The sequence below is a fragment of the Tamandua tetradactyla genome, chromosome 7 (genome assembly GCF_023851605.1).
Source record: "Tamandua tetradactyla isolate mTamTet1 chromosome 7, mTamTet1.pri, whole genome shotgun sequence".
Lineage (NCBI taxonomy): Eukaryota > Metazoa > Chordata > Mammalia > Pilosa > Myrmecophagidae > Tamandua > Tamandua tetradactyla.
In genome coordinates, this window is record NC_135333.1 from 1,249,041 (window position 1) to 1,266,752 (window position 17,712).

The 17,712-nt window shown below is 34.8% G+C and overlaps 1 non-coding gene and 1 pseudogene across 1 annotated transcript; both read left to right on the top strand.

Annotated features, from left to right (window-relative positions):
• The first annotated feature begins 9,278 nt into the window (after positions 1 to 9,278).
• LOC143643086 (U1 spliceosomal RNA) lies at positions 9,279 to 9,441 on the top strand. Its single transcript, XR_013156126.1, has one exon. It is a non-coding gene; the product is annotated as a U1 spliceosomal RNA (small nuclear RNA).
• Positions 9,442 to 16,023: 6,582 nt separating this feature from the next.
• On the top strand, positions 16,024 to 16,577 carry LOC143689436 (UPF0669 protein C6orf120 homolog; annotated as a pseudogene).
• Positions 16,578 to 17,712: the final 1,135 nt, after the last annotated feature.

The window sequence follows — 17,712 nt, forward strand, 5'->3', positions numbered from 1 at the left end:
CAAACTAGGCCTGGGGTTTGGACCTTCCCTAATACATACTTATCGAACAGGGCAGCTGATGATCCAGGGACATGTGAGCAAACTGGTCTTTTGAAAAACGGCACAACTGAATAGCATTCACCACCTGAATTCTGAAGCAGAAATATTGCTACACATGAAGGAGAAGTTTAAAATAAGCAGAAAATATCCTGAGAAAAGATTTTAGTAATATGAAGTAAGAAAAAGAAGCTAAAAAAGGTATGAAAAATAGAACAAAGAATGCAAGGATAATCACATATTCTCACAAGCAGTGTGAACAACCAAAGCTATAGGCTGAGCCCCCAATCCTAGGGTTTGTTTATATGAAACTCAACCCCACAAAGGATAGGTCAAGCCTACCTAAAATTAGGCATAAGAGTTACCCTCTAAGAGAATCTCTTTTGTTGATCAGATGTGGCCTCTCTCTCTCCAGCCAGCACAACCAGCAAACTCACTGCTCTCTCCCTGTCTATGTGGGACATGACTCCAAGGGGTGTGGACCTTCCTGGCAATGTGGGACAGAAATCCTAGAATGAGCTGAGACTCAGCATCAAGGGATGGAGAAAACCCCTAGAATGAGCTGAGACCCAGCATCAAGGGATTGAGAAAACCTTCTCGACCAAAAGGGGGAAGAGCAAAATGAGACAAAATAAAGCATCAATGGCTGAAAGATTCCAAACAGAGTCAAGAGGTTATCCTGGAGGTTACTCTTATGCATTAAATACATATCACCTTGTTAGTCAAGATGTAATAGAGAAGCTGGAGGGAACTGCCTGAAAATGTAGAGCTGTGCTCCTGTAGCCGTGTTTCTTGAAGATGATTGTATAATGATAGAGCTTTCACAGTGTGACTGTGTGAGTGTGAAAACCTGTGTCTGATGCTCCTTTTATCTACCTTATCAAGAGACAAGTAAAACATCTGGAATAAAATAAATAATAGGCGGAACAAATGTTAAAACAAATTTAGATTGAAATGCTAGTGATCAACGAAAGGGAGGGGTAAGAGGTATGGTATGTATGAATTTTTTTCTGTTGCCTTTTTAAAAATAATTTTTAAATTAAAAAAATATGACAGGAAAGAAACACAAACATTCTTAACATATGATCATTCCATTCTACATATATATCAGTAATTTACAGTATCATCATATAGTTGCATATTCATCATCATGATCATTTCTTAGAACATTTGCATCAATTTAGAAAAAGAAATAAAAAGACAACAGAAAAAAATTCATACATACCAAAGCCCTTACCCTTCCTTGCACCATTTGACATTCCCACCAACAATGGATAAGTGTGCCTCTTTCTCCACATCCTCTCCAGTACTTGTTGCTTTCTGTTTTATTGATAATGGCCATTCTGGTGGGTGTGAGATGATATCTCATTGTGGTTTTGATTTACATTTCCCTAATAGCCAGAGAAGTTGAGCATCTTTTCATATGTCTTTTAGCCATTTGTATTTCCTCTTCTGAGAAGTCTCTGTTCAAGTCTTCTGCCCATTTTGTAATTGGGTTGTCTGTCTTTTTGTTGTTGAGTTGAACAATCTCTTTATATATTCTGGATACTACACCTTTATCTGATATATCTTTTCCAAATATTGTCTCCCAATGTGTAGGCTGTCTTTTTACTTTCTTGATGAAGTTCTTCGATGCACAAAAATGTTTAATTTTGAGGAGTTCCCATTTCTTTCTTTTTTTCTTTAGTGCTCATACTTTGGTTGTAAGGTCTAAGAAGCTGCCTCCTATTATAAGATTTATATGATTTCTCCCTACATTTTCTTCTAACAGTTTTATGGTCTTAGATCTAATGTTCAGGCCTTTGATCCATTTTGAGTTAATTTTTGTATAGGGTGTGCGATATGGATCTTCTTACATTCTTTTGCATGTGGATATCTAGTTCTCTAGGCACCATTTATTGAAGAGACTATTCTGTCTCAGGTGAGTTGGCTTGACTGCCTTATCAAAGATTAATTGTCCATAGATGAGAGGGTCTATATCTGAGCATTCTATTTGATTCCATTGGTCAGTATATCTATCTTTATGCCAGTACCATGCTTTTTTATCACTGTAGCTTGATAATATGCCTTAAAGTGAGGTAGCATGAGGCCTCCCACTTCCTTTTTCTTTCTCAGAATATTTTTAGCTATTCGGGTCACCCTGCCCCTTCAGATAGATAAATTTGGTTATTAGTTTTTCTATTTCTGAAAAGTAAGTTGTTGGGATTTTAATTAGTATTGCATTAAATCTGTAAATCAATTTAGGTAGAATTGACATTTTAATTACATTTAGTCCAATCCATGAACATGGTATGCCCTTCCATTTATTTAGGTGTTCTGTGATTTCTTTTGACAATTTCTTGTAGTTTTCTTTGTGTAGGTCTTTTGTATCTTTAGTGAAGTTTATTCCTAAATATTATATTCTTTTGGTTCCAATTGTAAATGGAATTTTTTTCTTGATTTCCCCCTCAGATTATTCATTATTAGTGTATAGAAGCACTACACATTTTTGAGTGTTGATCTTGTAACCTGTCACTTTACTGTACTCATTTACTAGCTCTAGTAGTTTTGCTGTGGATTTTTCAGGCTTTTCGACATATAGTATCATATCATCTGCAAACAGTGAGAGTTTTACTTCTTCCTTTCCAAACTTGATGCCTTGTATTTTTTTTTCTAGTCTAATTGTTCTGGCTAGAACTTCCAACACAATGTTGAATAACAATGGTGATAGTGGATATCCTTGTCTTCTTCCTGATCTTAGGGGGGAAAGTTTTCTTTCCCCAAAAAGAAAAGTCCAGGACCAGATGGACTTTTTTTCCTGTTGAGGATGATATTAGCTGTGGGCTTTTCATATATTCCCTTTATCATGTTGAGGAAGTTCCCTTCTATTCCTGTCCTTTGAAGTGTTTTCAACAAGAAAGGATGTTGAATTTTGTTAAATGCCTTTTCTGCATCAATCGTAATGATCATGTGGTTTTTCTGCTTTGATTTGTTGATATGGTGTATTACATCAATTGATTTTCTTGTGTTGAACCATCTTTGCATACCTTTTTCTAATGTGCTGCTGGATTCAATTTGCAAGAATTTTGTTGAGGATTTTTGCATCTATATTCATTAGAGAGATTGGTCTGTAGTTTTCTTATCGTGTAATATCTTTGTCTGGCTTTGGTATGAGGGTGATGTCAGCTTCTTAGAATGAGTTAGGTAGCTTTCCCTCCTCTTCAATTTTTTTGAAGAGTTTGAGCAGGATTGGTACTAATTCTTTCTGGAATGTTTGGTAGAATTCACATGTGAAGCCATCTGGTCCTGGACTTTTTTTTGGGGGGGGGGGGGCTTCTTAATGACTGATTCAATTTCTTTACTTGTGACTGGTCTGTTGAGGTCATCTATTTCTTCTCGAGTCAATTTTGGTTGTTCATGCCTTTCTAGGAAGCTGTCCATTTCATCTATATTGTAGAGTTTATTAGCATAAAGTTGTTCATAGTATCCTGTCATTACTTCCTTTATTTCTGTGGGGTCAGTGGCTATGTCTCCTCTTCCATTTCTAATCTTATTTATTTGCATCCTCTCTCTTCTTCTTTTTGTCAATCTTGCTAAGGGCCCATCAATCTTATTCATTTTCTCATAGAACCAACTTCTGGTTTTGTTGATTTTCTCAACTGTTTTCATATTCTCAATTTCATTTATTTCTGCGCTAATCTTTGTTATTTCTTTCCTTTTGCTTGCTTTGGGATTAGTTTGCTGTTCTTTCTCTAGTTCTTCCAAGTGGACAGTTATTTCCTCGATTTTTACTCTTTCTTCTTTTTTGAAATAGGCATTTAGGGCAATAAATTTTCCTCTTAACACTGCCTTTGCTGCATCCCATAAGTTTTGATATGTTGTGCTTTTATTTTCATTTGCCTCGAGATATTTACTGATTTCTCTTGTAATTTCTTCCTTGACCCACTGGTTGTTTAAGAGTGTTTTATTGAGCCTCCATATATTTGTGCATTTTCTGGCACTCTGCCTATTATTGATTTCCAGCTTCATTCCTTTAAGATCTGAGAAAGTGTTTTGTATGATTTCAATCATTTTAAATTTATTGAGACTTGCTTTGTGACCCAGCATATGGTTTATCCTTGAGAATGATCCATGAGCACTGGAGAAAAAGGTATATCCTGCTGTTTTGGGGTGTAATGTTCTATAAATATGTTAAGTCTAGCTCATTTATTGTATTATTCAAATTCTCTGTTTCTTTGTTGATCCTCTGTCTAGATGTTCTGTCCATTGATAAAAGTGGGGAATTGAAGTCTCCAACTATTATGGTAGATGTATCTGTTTCTCTTTTCAGTGTTTGCCTCATGTATTTTGGAGCATTCTGGCTTGGTACATAAATATTTATGATTGTTATATCTTCTTGTTGAATTGTTCCTTTTATTAATACATAGTGTCCTTCTTTGTCTCTTTTAACTGTTTTACATTTGAAGTCTAATTTGTTGGATATTAGTATAGCTATCCCTGCTCTTTTCTGATTGTTATTTGCATGGAATATCTTTTCCCAACCTTTCACTTTCAACCTATGTTTATCCTTGGGTCTAAAATGCGTTTCCTGTAGACAGCATATAGATGGTCCTGTTTTTTAATCATTTCTGTCAGTCTATGTCTTTTGATTGGGAAGTTTAATCCACTAACATTTAGTATTATTACTGTACAGGCAGTACTTTCTTCTACCATTTTGCCTTTTGGATTTTATATGTCATACTCATTTTTCTTCTTTTACCTTTACTGATAGCCTTCATTTCTATACTCTTCTCCACACCTCTCTCTCCTAACTTTTCTTATCTGTCTCTAGTGCTCCCTTTAGTATTTCTTGCAGAGTCAGTCTCTTGGTCACAAATTCAGTGAATTTTTGTCTGCAAATGTTTTAATTTTCCCCTCATTTTTGAAGGACAGTTTTGCTGGATATAGAGTTCTTGGTTGGCAGTTTTTCTCATTTAGTATCTTAAATATATCATCCCACTGTCTTCTTGCCTCCATGGTTTCTGCTGAGTAATCTATGCATAGTCTTACTGGGCTTCCCTTGTATGTGATGGATTGTTTTTCTCTTGGTGCTTTCAAGATTCTCTCTTTCTCTTTGGCATCTGACATTCTGATTAGTAAGTGTCTTGGAGTACGTCTATTTGGATCTATTCTCTTTGGGGTATGCTGTACTTCTTGGTTCTGCAATTTTAAGTCTTTCATAAGAGTCGGGAAATTTTCAGTGATAATTTCCTCCATTAGTTTTTCTCCTCCTTTTCCCTTCTCTTCTCCTTCTGGGATACCCACAACATGTATATTCATGCGCTTCATGTTGTCATTCAATTCCCTGAGTCCCTGCTCATATTTTTCCATTCTTTTCCCTATATTTTCTTTTGCTTGTTGGATTTCAGATGTTCCATCCTCCAGTTCACTAATGCTATCTTCTGCCTCTTGAAATCTGACATTGTAGGTTTCCATTGTTTTTTTCATCTCTCCACTGTGCCTTTCATTCCCATAAGTTCTGTGATTTGTTTTTTCAGAGTTTCAATTTCTTCTTTTTGTTCATTCCTTGCCTTCTTTATATCCTCCCTCAAGCCATTGATTTGATTTTTCATGAGATTTCCCATGTCTGTTTGAACATTCTGAATTAATTGTTTCAATGCCTGTATCTCATTTGAATTGTTGATGTGTTCCTTTGACTGGGCCATTTCCTCAACTTTCCTAGTGTGGTTTGTTACTTTTTGCTGGCATCTGGGCATTTAATTACCTTAATTAGTTTATTCTGGAGATTGTTTTCACTTTTTTTTCCCTAGGATTTTCTTGCTGGATGACTTTGTTGTCTATCTGTTCTTTGACATTCAGTTCAGGTTATTCTAGTTCTCTAGCTTAGGCTTTAATAGATCAGAATTTTTCAGTTCTTGTTTTTTTGTTGTTGTTGTTTCTTGCCCTGCCTGTATTGTACCTCTTCCCCACCTCTTAGGAGGGTCTACTTAGGTGTTATAGACCCCAGTCAGATTTTCCCTGACCAAACTGGTGTCCTCTCAGGAGGAAAGAGTCATCTGCATCAATTTTTCCTGAGGGTGAGACCCAACAGATTAAAAGGTTTTCCTATGTAGTCTCTGGACTCTGCATTTTTCCTACCCTGCCCAGTATGTGGCGATTTCCTGCCTGCAGGTCCCACCAGTATAAGGTGATGCAGTACCTTTAACTTCAGCAGACTCTCCTTACTGGGGGCGTGGTGAAGACAGAGGAGAAGTTGTAGGCTGGTTTTAATCATTTCCCTTTTCCAGACCCTGGGGTCTGAATTCCTTGAGGGAGGGATTCCACCTGAGCTGGGCCCCACCCCTCTCCTGGGGAAGGCACAGGTTCCAGACAAGCTCGCAAACAAGCCTGTTTCTGCCTATGCCTGGGGCAGTGGAGCCCGAGAAGCCCTGCAGCTATATCCAAAGAGTAATCAATCCATAGAAACACAGCCACAAAATAGAAAAAGAAAAGTCCTTTTCAGAGCTGGACCTTGCTCCTCAGGTTTGCCAATCAAGAGCTTAAGTTGATATGTTGCTCTGTATATCTCCAGGCCCTATGTACCCCCTCCTTTCCTGCAGGGCCCAGACCTTTTCAGATAAAAAAAAAAAAAAAAACGTTTTTTTTTTTTCTTCTTTTTCTGCCAACCTTGCCCCCTCTCACCAGGGCAAAAACTAGCGACCTCCGCTTTTATTCAAGGTTCAGCTGAGCTGGGGGCCTATTTTTAGTAGTCAGAATTTGTGAATTAGTTCCACAATTGGTGTTTGGTTGCACTCAGCCCCTGCTGCTGGTAAAGGCTCTTTCTTTTCCCTTCTTGGAAGCAGCCTGTGGGGGAGGGGCACCGGCTGTCATGGTTTGGGGAACTCGCGGTTCTGGGTGGGCTTGCAGCTGATCCAGCTGGTCCAGACTGGGGTACCCTGTGTGTGGGGTCACTGACGTGGCCCCAGCAGTTGTTCTGTACTGTTCCTGGTTATTTAGTAGCTGTTCTGGAGGACAAACTAAATCCCACACCTCACTAAACCATCATCTTGGCCCCTCCCCTCTACCTCTGTTGTCTTTTTCTTTTTCTGAATTGATGCAAATGTTCTAAGAAATGATCATAATGATGAATATGCAACTATGTGATGATATTGTGAATTACTGATTATATATGTAGAATGGAATGATCAAAAGTTAAGAATGTTAAAAAAAACTCATGGGTAATTCTTGGCATAACATGTCATTGGTCTTGGGGCTGTGCTGGGTTGAAACATTGTATTAAGAACATCAAAATTAATGCAAAAATCTCTAGGATGAGTGGTGACGGTAGCACATTGTGTACTTAATTAATTGTGCTGAATTATATATTTGAATTTAGTTAAAAGGGGAAGTCTTACTTGGTATACATGATGTTACTAGAATGAAATTTTTTAAAAAAATATAGGACTGTACAACACAAACAAGGAACTCTAATGTAAACCACGGACAATAGTTAATAATGCAATTGTGTTAAAATTCTTTCATCATTTGTAACAAATGTACCACACTTATACAAGGTGTTAATAATAGGGGGATATATGGAAACTTTGTATTTTCTGCATGCTTCTTTCTATAAACTTATAACTTCTCTGAAAAAAAAATAGGATAATCACAGTTAGCACTTTCATATTATTTAATATGTATCAGACAATACTCTACATGCATTCCTATATTAATACATTTCATTCTCACAGAGAACAAAAGATAGGTACTATTATTATTTCGATTTTCCAGATGAAGAAATTAAGGCAGAAGGAAGTTGAGTAAATTGCCTAAGGTGGAGCCAGCACTTAAGCAGAGATATTTTGGCTTCATGTAACAAAGAGCAGATGGATACAAATCAGGAATTAGTGAAGAAGTTCAACTAGATGAGAATAAAGGTAGATGAAATAAAGTGTAGAAGTGCTAACGTCTGGATAATAAGAGTCCAAAAAGTAAAGACAAAAACAAACTGAGGGAAGGAAATATTTGAAGCTACTGATAATAAATTTCACAAAATTAAAGATGAAGTCTCCAGATTTAAAGGGCTCAGAGAAAGCCAAAGAGGGCAGTAAGGAAAAACCAATACTTAGACGCAGGATAATAAAATGTAAGAATAGCAAAGACAAACATAACATTAAAAACCTGACAAAAAGAGCCCATCTTTTTAACAACAAGAATACATAGATTGACAGATTTTTTCCACAAGAATATTGGGTACTATAAGGCAACAGTGCAATATTTTGATGCCTTGAAGAAGCACTTTGTACCTATAATTTTATATTCAGTCAAGCTATCATTTAAATGTCTGGACTAAAGATGTTAAAGTTACTGTCAAACATTCAGTAATCTGAAGATTACTTCAGATCTTCAAATTAGAAGATTGGATCTTCAGAAGATTCGTCACACAAAAACCTATTTTAAAAACACTAACAAAGAAGCATACAAGTGAAAAAAATGGAAGACGATGCTGCAATAGATATAGAAAATAAATACAATAAAACAATTTAGTAAAAACGCATGGATGAAAAAATATACAAAACCTCAGAACTAAAATTGTATATATATTAATGTGGGTTTGGCAGAGGGGTGACCAAAGGGGATGTCAAATCATGCTAAAGGATTTGTCTTAATCAGGGGAGAATATAGATATGGATAGATAAATCTAAGAAATAAATGCAGTTGTTTTTAAGATAAGGGCAACCATTGTTAGGAAAAAAATACAGTATAGATAACTTTTATACCTATAGAATAATGTGGTCTACCTAATGGAATGTAGGAAAGGAGGAAAAAAGGGGGATGTTAATGGGAAAAAATGGAATTGATTGGGAAATAAGTTGTAATATACTACTAAGTAAAACTGGGATAAACTCACCAGTTAAAGACAGAGACTCTTAGATCATATTTTAAATATATATGTGTGAGAGAAATTTATATTCTATTTAAGCCACTGTATTTTCTGTCATTAAAAATTGAAACAGATTCTAACCAATATACTTCTTTTAATAATAATTTTAAAAACAAGTTTTTGGAAAAATGTAATAAGAGATACTTGGTCCTTCAGATTCCACGAAGAGGTCTGTGGAGTCAGAATAGTATCACCATAAAATAGCTGCCTTGCTGTTCTGGTATAGATGTCGGTAATTCACACCAATGAATTGTATCTTTGAATGTGGTTAAAAAGGGGACATTTTTTTAGGTCATGTATATGTTACCAGAATAAAAAGTTTATTAAAAAGCATTTAAAAATACTTACCTGGCAGGGGAGACACCATGATCACGAAGGTGGTTTTCCCAGGGTGAGGCTTGTCCATTGCACTCTGGGTTTGCTGACCCCTGCGATTTCCCCAAATGTGGGAAACTTGACTGCATAATTTGTGGTAGCAGAGACTGTGTTCATGCTCTCCTCTGAAAAAAAAAAGCATTTAAAAATTCAAGTACTTCAGATTTTAGGATCTCCTTCAGATTACAGTCATGTTACATACCACAGACCCAAGTTGAAGCTGATATTAGAGGAAAGCCAGATCAGTCTTTCACTTTTGGTAGCTACATGTTCTGGATATGGAAGAGACAAAGTTTTACTCCAGAATGGCCAAAATTCAAGTACAGAGAATTAAAAACAATTCACAGTAGGTATAATAAAGAGGCTGCTGGGCTGGGTGATAATTCAAAAATTGTTCTATTTTGTTTGGCATAAACATTCTTCAATGGAAACAAGTATCCCACAGGCCACTGCCAAAATTGTAGGTGAAAGTTCTCTAAGATGTGTGGAACACAAGAAATAAAATTTGAACTTAAATGATAAATGAATGAATTTCCCAGCAAAAGTTTTGAGGAAAAAGAAGCTTCCAGAGAAGGCAGAGGAAGTTTTTAATGAAAATCCCTGAAGAAGGCATGTATATGTTGAAAGATGCAAGTTCTTTGGAGCTGTGTGAGTTCAGAAACATCAGCACCTCAGAAGATGGCATGACTATCTCTGAAATATCCAAGGAAGTAATTTTTGTGAAAATTTATGTCAAAAGGTAGCTGCAACAGATGACACTTCTGAAGACAAGGCAGAGCAACTAAAAAGAAATACAGTGGAGTTACCAAATCTAAAGGCTGTGAAGACAGATGTTCTTAGAGTTAAAGAATTCATGGGAAAATATCCTTAGATACTAAAGTATTTGAGGATTTTAGCCTAGGTTTGATTTTTATGAAATGCTCAGATTCTTACTGCCTTGTTTAGAATTGGCTCTTTTGCCATTTTCCTCCAGGAAATGTTCCTTTCTATAAAGAATAGAAGCTGCATCAAGTAACTAAACAATAGTTTGTAAGGAGTTTATAAATAACTTGAAAGAAAAGAAAGTCTCAAAAAGATGTCAGATTATAATTAGATGATCAAAGAAACAAACGAATCTTTTAAGAAACCAAGACACAGAATAAAATTCACTCTGAGGAAACATCTGGGCTTAAAGATATATTCAGAGGGCTTGAAGAAACTAATCAAATGGTAATAGAAACCTGAGAATTAAGGAAGAATAGAATGTTAAGCAATAGGATAAGTTAAAGTTGGGATAATTTGAGGATTAATGAAAATAACTGCAATGGATTGAAATATATTAAATATATTTAAACCCACATTTCATAATTACTCCCCCACCCCCCACCCCCAAAAACCTTATACGTCACTATTGGAGAATGCTAGTAAACCAACTTATCATGTAGAAAACTGCTGAAGGGTTAAGAGTCAAATGTTTATCTTGCTTTTCCTGTGCTTACCTACTACCGAGTAACCAAATAGTAGATGAGAGGAAGTTACTTTTTAGAGAAGCATCCCAGCTAAGAAATGAAGAAGAAATAATTGAATCAGAATATCATTCATTTGCAATAGATTAATGGATCATCAATGGCTGATTGCACAAAAAGAGGCAATTAGACATTATTGCCTCCTGATGGAAGAACATAACACCTATTTTGAAGTAGTGTTGCCAAAAAAAAAAAAAAAAAAGAACCTGAATCTCAGAAACTACAAATTCATAGAAAATATGAAGTGGGAAGAATGTGATATACCATACCACGGGAAGATAATCAGCAAAATCCAGACTATGGAAAATTCTACAGGAAAAATGATCCAGTGTTTTTTTTTTTTTTTCAACAAATAAGCCATTCCACACTTACAAACAAATTAACAGACCTTATTTTTTAGAGCAGTTAAGGTTTACAGAAAAATTGAGGAGAAAGTACAGAGTTCCCATAACCTCCTCTTCCTCCCAACACTCACCTACAATTTCCCTATTATTAACATTTTGCATTTGTGTGGTACATTTGTTACAATTATTAAACTGACATTGATGCATTAAGTAAATCCCATAGTTTACATTACAGTTTACACGTTCGGTTATATAGTTCTGTGGGTTTTGACAAATGCATAATGACATGTAGCTACCATTGCAGTATCATAAAATTTCCCTGTCCTAAAAGTCCCTGTGTTCCACCTTTTCATCTCTGTCTCCCTTCCCCTGAACCCCTAGTGCCTTTTCCAGAATGTCATATAATTGGAATCATACACTTTATTGCCTTTTCGGACTGGTTTCATTAACTTAGCAATATGTAAGGTCACTCCCCACCACACACCCCTCATATCTTGTTCCAGAATGATAGCTCATCTATTTTTATTGCTAAATAATATCCATTGTATGGCTGCATCACAGTTTGTTTATCCATTTATCTATTGAAGGATATCTTAGTTGCTCCCAATTTTCTGCAATTATGAATAAAGCTGTTATAAATATTCATGTGCAGGTTTTTGCATGCACAGAAGCCTTCAACTCATTTGCGTAAATACTTAGGAGTGTGATTGCTAGATCACATAGCAAAACAATGTTTGGCTTTGTAAGAAACTGATAAACTGTCTTCCAAAGTGACTGTATGATTTTTGCACTGTTTTGTGGTTAAAAATAACAATAAAAAAGGTTCACAAATAAAGAAAACCTCTTACAGCTCTTGAAATATAAACAATAGAGAGATATTTCTACTTGATTAGTTTTATTTACTGTATACCATTTGGAAATGGTTTCAAATAGAAAAAAATATGTAATACCTTAAAAAAAATAGCACATTTTAAACTAGTGTCTCCCCTCTGTCTCCTTTTCCTAAAAGTCTGTCATTAGTGTAGACCACTGTTTTACAGAGGGACTGTGAATAAACACGTGCATTATTCTTTTTTCCTATTATCTAATTCAAAAGACAAGAAACAAAAATTAAGGATTATTAAAATATGTTAAAAATAATAAAGAGTGGTAATTAGATTGACTGGCAATTAGACTGAAAACAATGCAAGCCAGGAAACAATGAAACAATATTTTTAAACAGCAGGAAAAAAATAATTACTAGCAGATTCTGTGCCCAGAGAAAATATCTTTCAACAAGTGTTCTAGTTTGCTAGCTGCTGGAATGCAATATTCTCCCTTTTAAAAGGGAGAATGTAATGAGTTGCTAGTTTACAGTTCTAAGACCAAGAAAATGTCCCAATTAAAACAAGTCTATAGAAATGTCCAATTTAAGGTATCCAGGGAAAGATCCCTTGGTTCAAGAAGGCCGATGAAGTTCAGGGTCTCTCTCTCAAGTGAGAAGGCACATGGCGAACATAGTCAGGGCTTTTCTCTTGGCTGGAAGGGCATATGGCGAATACGGCATCATCATCATCTGCTAGTTTTCTCTCCTGGCTTCTGGTTTCATGAAGCTACCCGGGAGGCGTTTTGCTTCTTCATCTCCAAAGGTTGCTGGCTCGTGGACTCTCTGCATCTCATGGCTACATCGTTCTGCTCTCTCTGAATCTCTCTCTCCAAAATGTTTCCTCTTTTATAGGACTTCAGAAACTAATCAAGACCCACTCAAATGGGTGTAGACATGTCGTCACCTAATCCAGTTTAACAACCACTCTTGACTAAATCACATCATCCAGGAAGATGATCTCATTACAGTTTCAAACATACAGTATTGAATACAGATTATTCTACCTTTAAGTAATGGGATTTATATCAAAACATGGCTTTTCTTAGGGGGCATACTTCTTTTCAAACCAGCACAATGAATAATGTCAATTAAAACAAAAGTTGAGAGAATTTGCCCTGAGATACCTGCACTGAAGGAAATGCCAAATGGAGTTATTCAGGCAGGAAAACATATACATCTGGGAGGAATAAAAAACAATGAAAATGATGAATTTTTGAGTTAGTCCAAATCAATATTGATTATATAAACTAATAGTAATAATAATAATGTCTCATGGGGCTTACAATACATAGAACAGTTTTGCACATGATAACAATAGCATATAAATCAGAAGGAAGACATGGAATTAAAGTATTCTAAGGTACTTGGATTGTTCAAAAAGTGGATAAAAGTATCAAATAATTTTAGATCTTTATGAATCTAGGATGCATATTTTAATCTTTAGAGTAACCACTAATAGAATAGTAAATGAGGATATGTGGGAAGGGCCAGAGGAAAAAAAGAATAGGAAATATTTAGCCAATCCAAAAGAATGCAAGAAAGGAGAAATGTGGGAACAGATAAGATGAATAAAAAGAAAATAGTGAGGTGATATACTTAAGGTGAATAGATCAGTAATCACATTCAATGTAACTGATTAACTGACCTAATTAAAATACAAAGATAGACACTTAATAAAAGAAGGAAACTGAGTTATATGCTGTTTATACATAGCATATTTATAGTATAAGGATACAGAAAAGTTAAAGGAAAAAAACATAAATAAAGCTGATTGCGCTATATTAATGTAAGAAAAATAGACTTTAAAGCAAAAAGAGTAAGTAGAGATAAAGAAGTTCCCTTCTTAAAGGAAAATGGTTCAATTTAAAAAGATATCTATCTTTCTTCTTATTTAGCTATTATATTTGTAGTTGATAGAATTATAAGGAGAAATAGACAAAACCACAATATAAGAAAGATATTTTAATATATTTCTTTCAATAACTGGTAGAATAAACAGACAAAAATGTGACCACAATGAACAAACTTGACCTAATTTTTATGTATGAAACATTACATGTACAATTACAGAACAGAGATATTTTTAAAAATACAAGGAATGTTAACAGAATGATCAGGTGCTGTGTCAAAAAAAATGCCTCTCCAATTTTAAAATCATGTAAAGTATGTTCTCTGACTACAAGGCTGTCAAACTAGAATAAGAAAAAAAAATAAAAAGTTCTCGTATGTTTAGAAATTAAGAAATATACTTTTGAATAACTGACTGGTCAAAGGAAAAAATAAATGTAAATTGAAAAATATTTTAAGTTGAGTAATGACGAAAATACTATATATCAGAATTTGTGGGATGCAGCTAAAGCCATGCTTAGAGGAAATGCTATAGCCTTTAATGCTATAGGAAAAGAAGAAAGGCTAAAAGTAAATAATCTAAACATCTATTTCAAGAAAGATAAAAAGAACATTAAAACAACTCAAAATAATGCAGAAGGGAGGAAATAATAAAGAATAGAAAGTAATAAAATAAAAAACAAAGATACAATAAGGAGGATCAATAAAGCCAGACATTGAATGACTAATAAAATTAATAACCCCCTAGTAAGAATGATGAGGAAATAAAGAATAAAAGCTCAACAATCAATACCAGGAATGAAAAAGAGGACCTCACTAAAAATCCTATGAACATTAAAAGGATAATTAATTATGAAGAATTTTGTGCTAAATAGCTGAAAATTTTGGAAAATGGGCAAATTCCTGGAAAAATACGGTGTACAAAAATGGACACAAAATCAGAAGTAAAGATCTCAATAGTCCTATAATTATTAAAGAAATTGAATACATAATTTAAAACCTACACACACACAAATTATGGACCAATTATTTCAGTGACAAATTCCATGAGCATTCTAGAAATGAATGTCAATCTTATACAAATCTCCCAGAGAAAAAGAATAAGAAAGAAGAACCACTTCTCAATTTATTTTATGAGGCTAGCATCATCTTGATACCAAAACCCAATAAGGACATTGTAAGAAAGGAAATTTGAAGGACAATCTCTCATAAAGATGGATGCAAAAATCTTAAACAAAACAGTCGCAAGTGATGATAAAAAAAAAATTTAAGCCTTCTATCCTCCTGTATTCTGTAGCAGCTGGAAGGAAAAATCTGAGATGATCATACTGTAGCCCATGACAAACTCTGGGATCTGTTCTGTAACTACTTGTTGAAGAGTGCTTTGAAAACTATTGCTTTTTTATTTCTTTGCTTTGTATATATGTTATGCTATACAATAAAAAAGTTAAAAAAACAAAACAATAGGAAACCAAATCCAAATGTGTCTAAATGGATAATGGATCACAACAAATTTGTGTTTATTTACGTAGTGCAAGCTTGGTTTAACATTTGCTATGTACATAAAAAGACAAAATAAAGTTATGGTAATTAGATGGAGTAGTATATAGAAACATAATTTATTACAAGGATGACCAAAGAACAATGGGGAAAGAATGTTTTTGAAAATATACCGTGCTTTAATTGGATACCTAAACGGAAAAAAATGAAATTTTACATTTCCAGAAAACATAATAATTGATCTCAGGGGGATGGTAGCTCTAAGTGTGAAAGGCAAAACAACAAAGCTTCTAGAAGATGATATGGGAAAATAACTTCATAACTTTGTGATAGGGAAAGATTTCTTAAATGTGAAACAAAAATCAGCAACCATGGATTTGACTATAATAAACCTAAGATCTTGTGTTCTTCAAAAGACACCCTTAAGAGAGTGGAAATGCAATTCAAAGAGCAGGCAAACATACTTTCAACACACATAGCTGGCAAAGATCTTGTGTGCAGAGTATACAAAAATAAAATCCTAGAGTAAGAAGGAAAAGCATAGAACATTTGATTTAAAAATGATCAAGAGGTGGCCCCGGGGCCCTGGGCCAGATACTGCCCAGAGAGTGGAGAATATTTATGAATGAGGAAGGTAACAAAGCAATTATGGCAGCTCCTTGGAAGAAGAGCTCTTCTGATATTTCTAGCATCTCAAGCTGTGTCCCTAAGGAATGCTTTGAAGAGGAGGAAGTTCCAGAAGAATGGATCGTTCTGCATGTTGGGATCAGGTAGGAGCTAGGAATTACAGCTATTTGAGATTAAATCATGAGAGAAAGATAATTCTTGAAATACAGAGCTTAAGAAATGATGTAGACCTGTGTGTATCTGACAGCACTCCTCACCCAAGCTTTGAAGAATTTGAATTATAATTCATTACTTATGGCCAGGACATTGTGTTTTTACCAGCATACTTCTAACGCCCCGTGGGAGTAGGTGTCTATGGACATCCAACTCTCCACAAGAGTGAATTTGAAATGAAAGAATATTAGGATAGAACAATTGGACAGCATCCATTTGGTGAGACTCTGCTCTTTCTTTAGATGGTACAACTTCAAGTCAGAAGCATGCATATGCCCCAGAAGATGCATCTCAATAGGGAATCCGTTCTTTGGACCACATTAATTAGTATTTTGAAATTGGTACTTGAAATTCTTTTTTGATTCATTGGACATATTCTGGAGTATAATAACCTTAATCTGTGAATTTGATTGCAGTTTACTTTGAATCTTGCTACTTTTACTTGTCTGAGATTCTGGTTACCTTTATACAAAACTATGTATAAAGTCATACATAGTTTTGTTACCTCAGTTACGCCCAAAGTAGGGAAAGCAGCAAGCACACTGCTTGTTGTTTTAAAGATCAAAATTCCTATAAAAGGAATATGCATTAAAAAAAATAAAATGTTTAAATTCCATTTTGAAGTTTACCAGGTGACTAAAAAAAAAATACTACTTAAGTAATTTAGGTTTATACGGAAGAAATCAAAATAGAGCAACCTCTTGTGTAGTTACACAGATCAGATTAAAAAGTCAGTAAGTTCTAAATGATATTCAAATGTGTCAGCTTTAAAGGGTTGCTTAAATCAAGTCTGAAATGTAGCGATGGTGGATTTATTTACATTTCTGTTAGCCACAACGAAAACCCCAAGCCTATATCCCAAGTAGGGATGGTACCTTCTACTTTTTACTCCTGTGCTATTGCCAGCTAATGACAATTCTAAATCCAGATGCATCATATTTTATTAGGCCATTTGTAATTTTATCACCTTGGGCTAACTATTCATTTAAATTCTTTAAGTAAATTTCATCATGCTACTTATGGTGGGCCAGAAACAACAATACAAATAGAAAAACTTCATGAAAATGAAGGAATAGGTTAAGTATTTCAAATTAAGTTGCTAAATATTCCCACCGAATTTTTAGAGCTAGTCAAAGTACTAACAGAGAAAAATCTTTTGGAGGTTGACCATTTCTCTACCTGGAATTAGTTTCAAGGGTAAAATCAGCTTAGCACATAAATAACTCAATTTGCAAATTATAAGCACATTGTTACTTTAAAAAATGTTTTATTGGCATAAAACTGAGAATGTTGTATATAAACTGGCACCTGATATTTCACTTAAATATATATAACAATATTGGGGTCGAAAACTATTTTATCCTTCTTTGTTGTTTTTCCCCCTTCTGCCCACTTTCCTGGGTGTTGGGGGAGCTCTTTGAAAACAGTCACAAAGCCATTGACCTAGGAAAAAAATTGTTACAATACAACAAAATTTTATTTTTACAGGACTGAAAT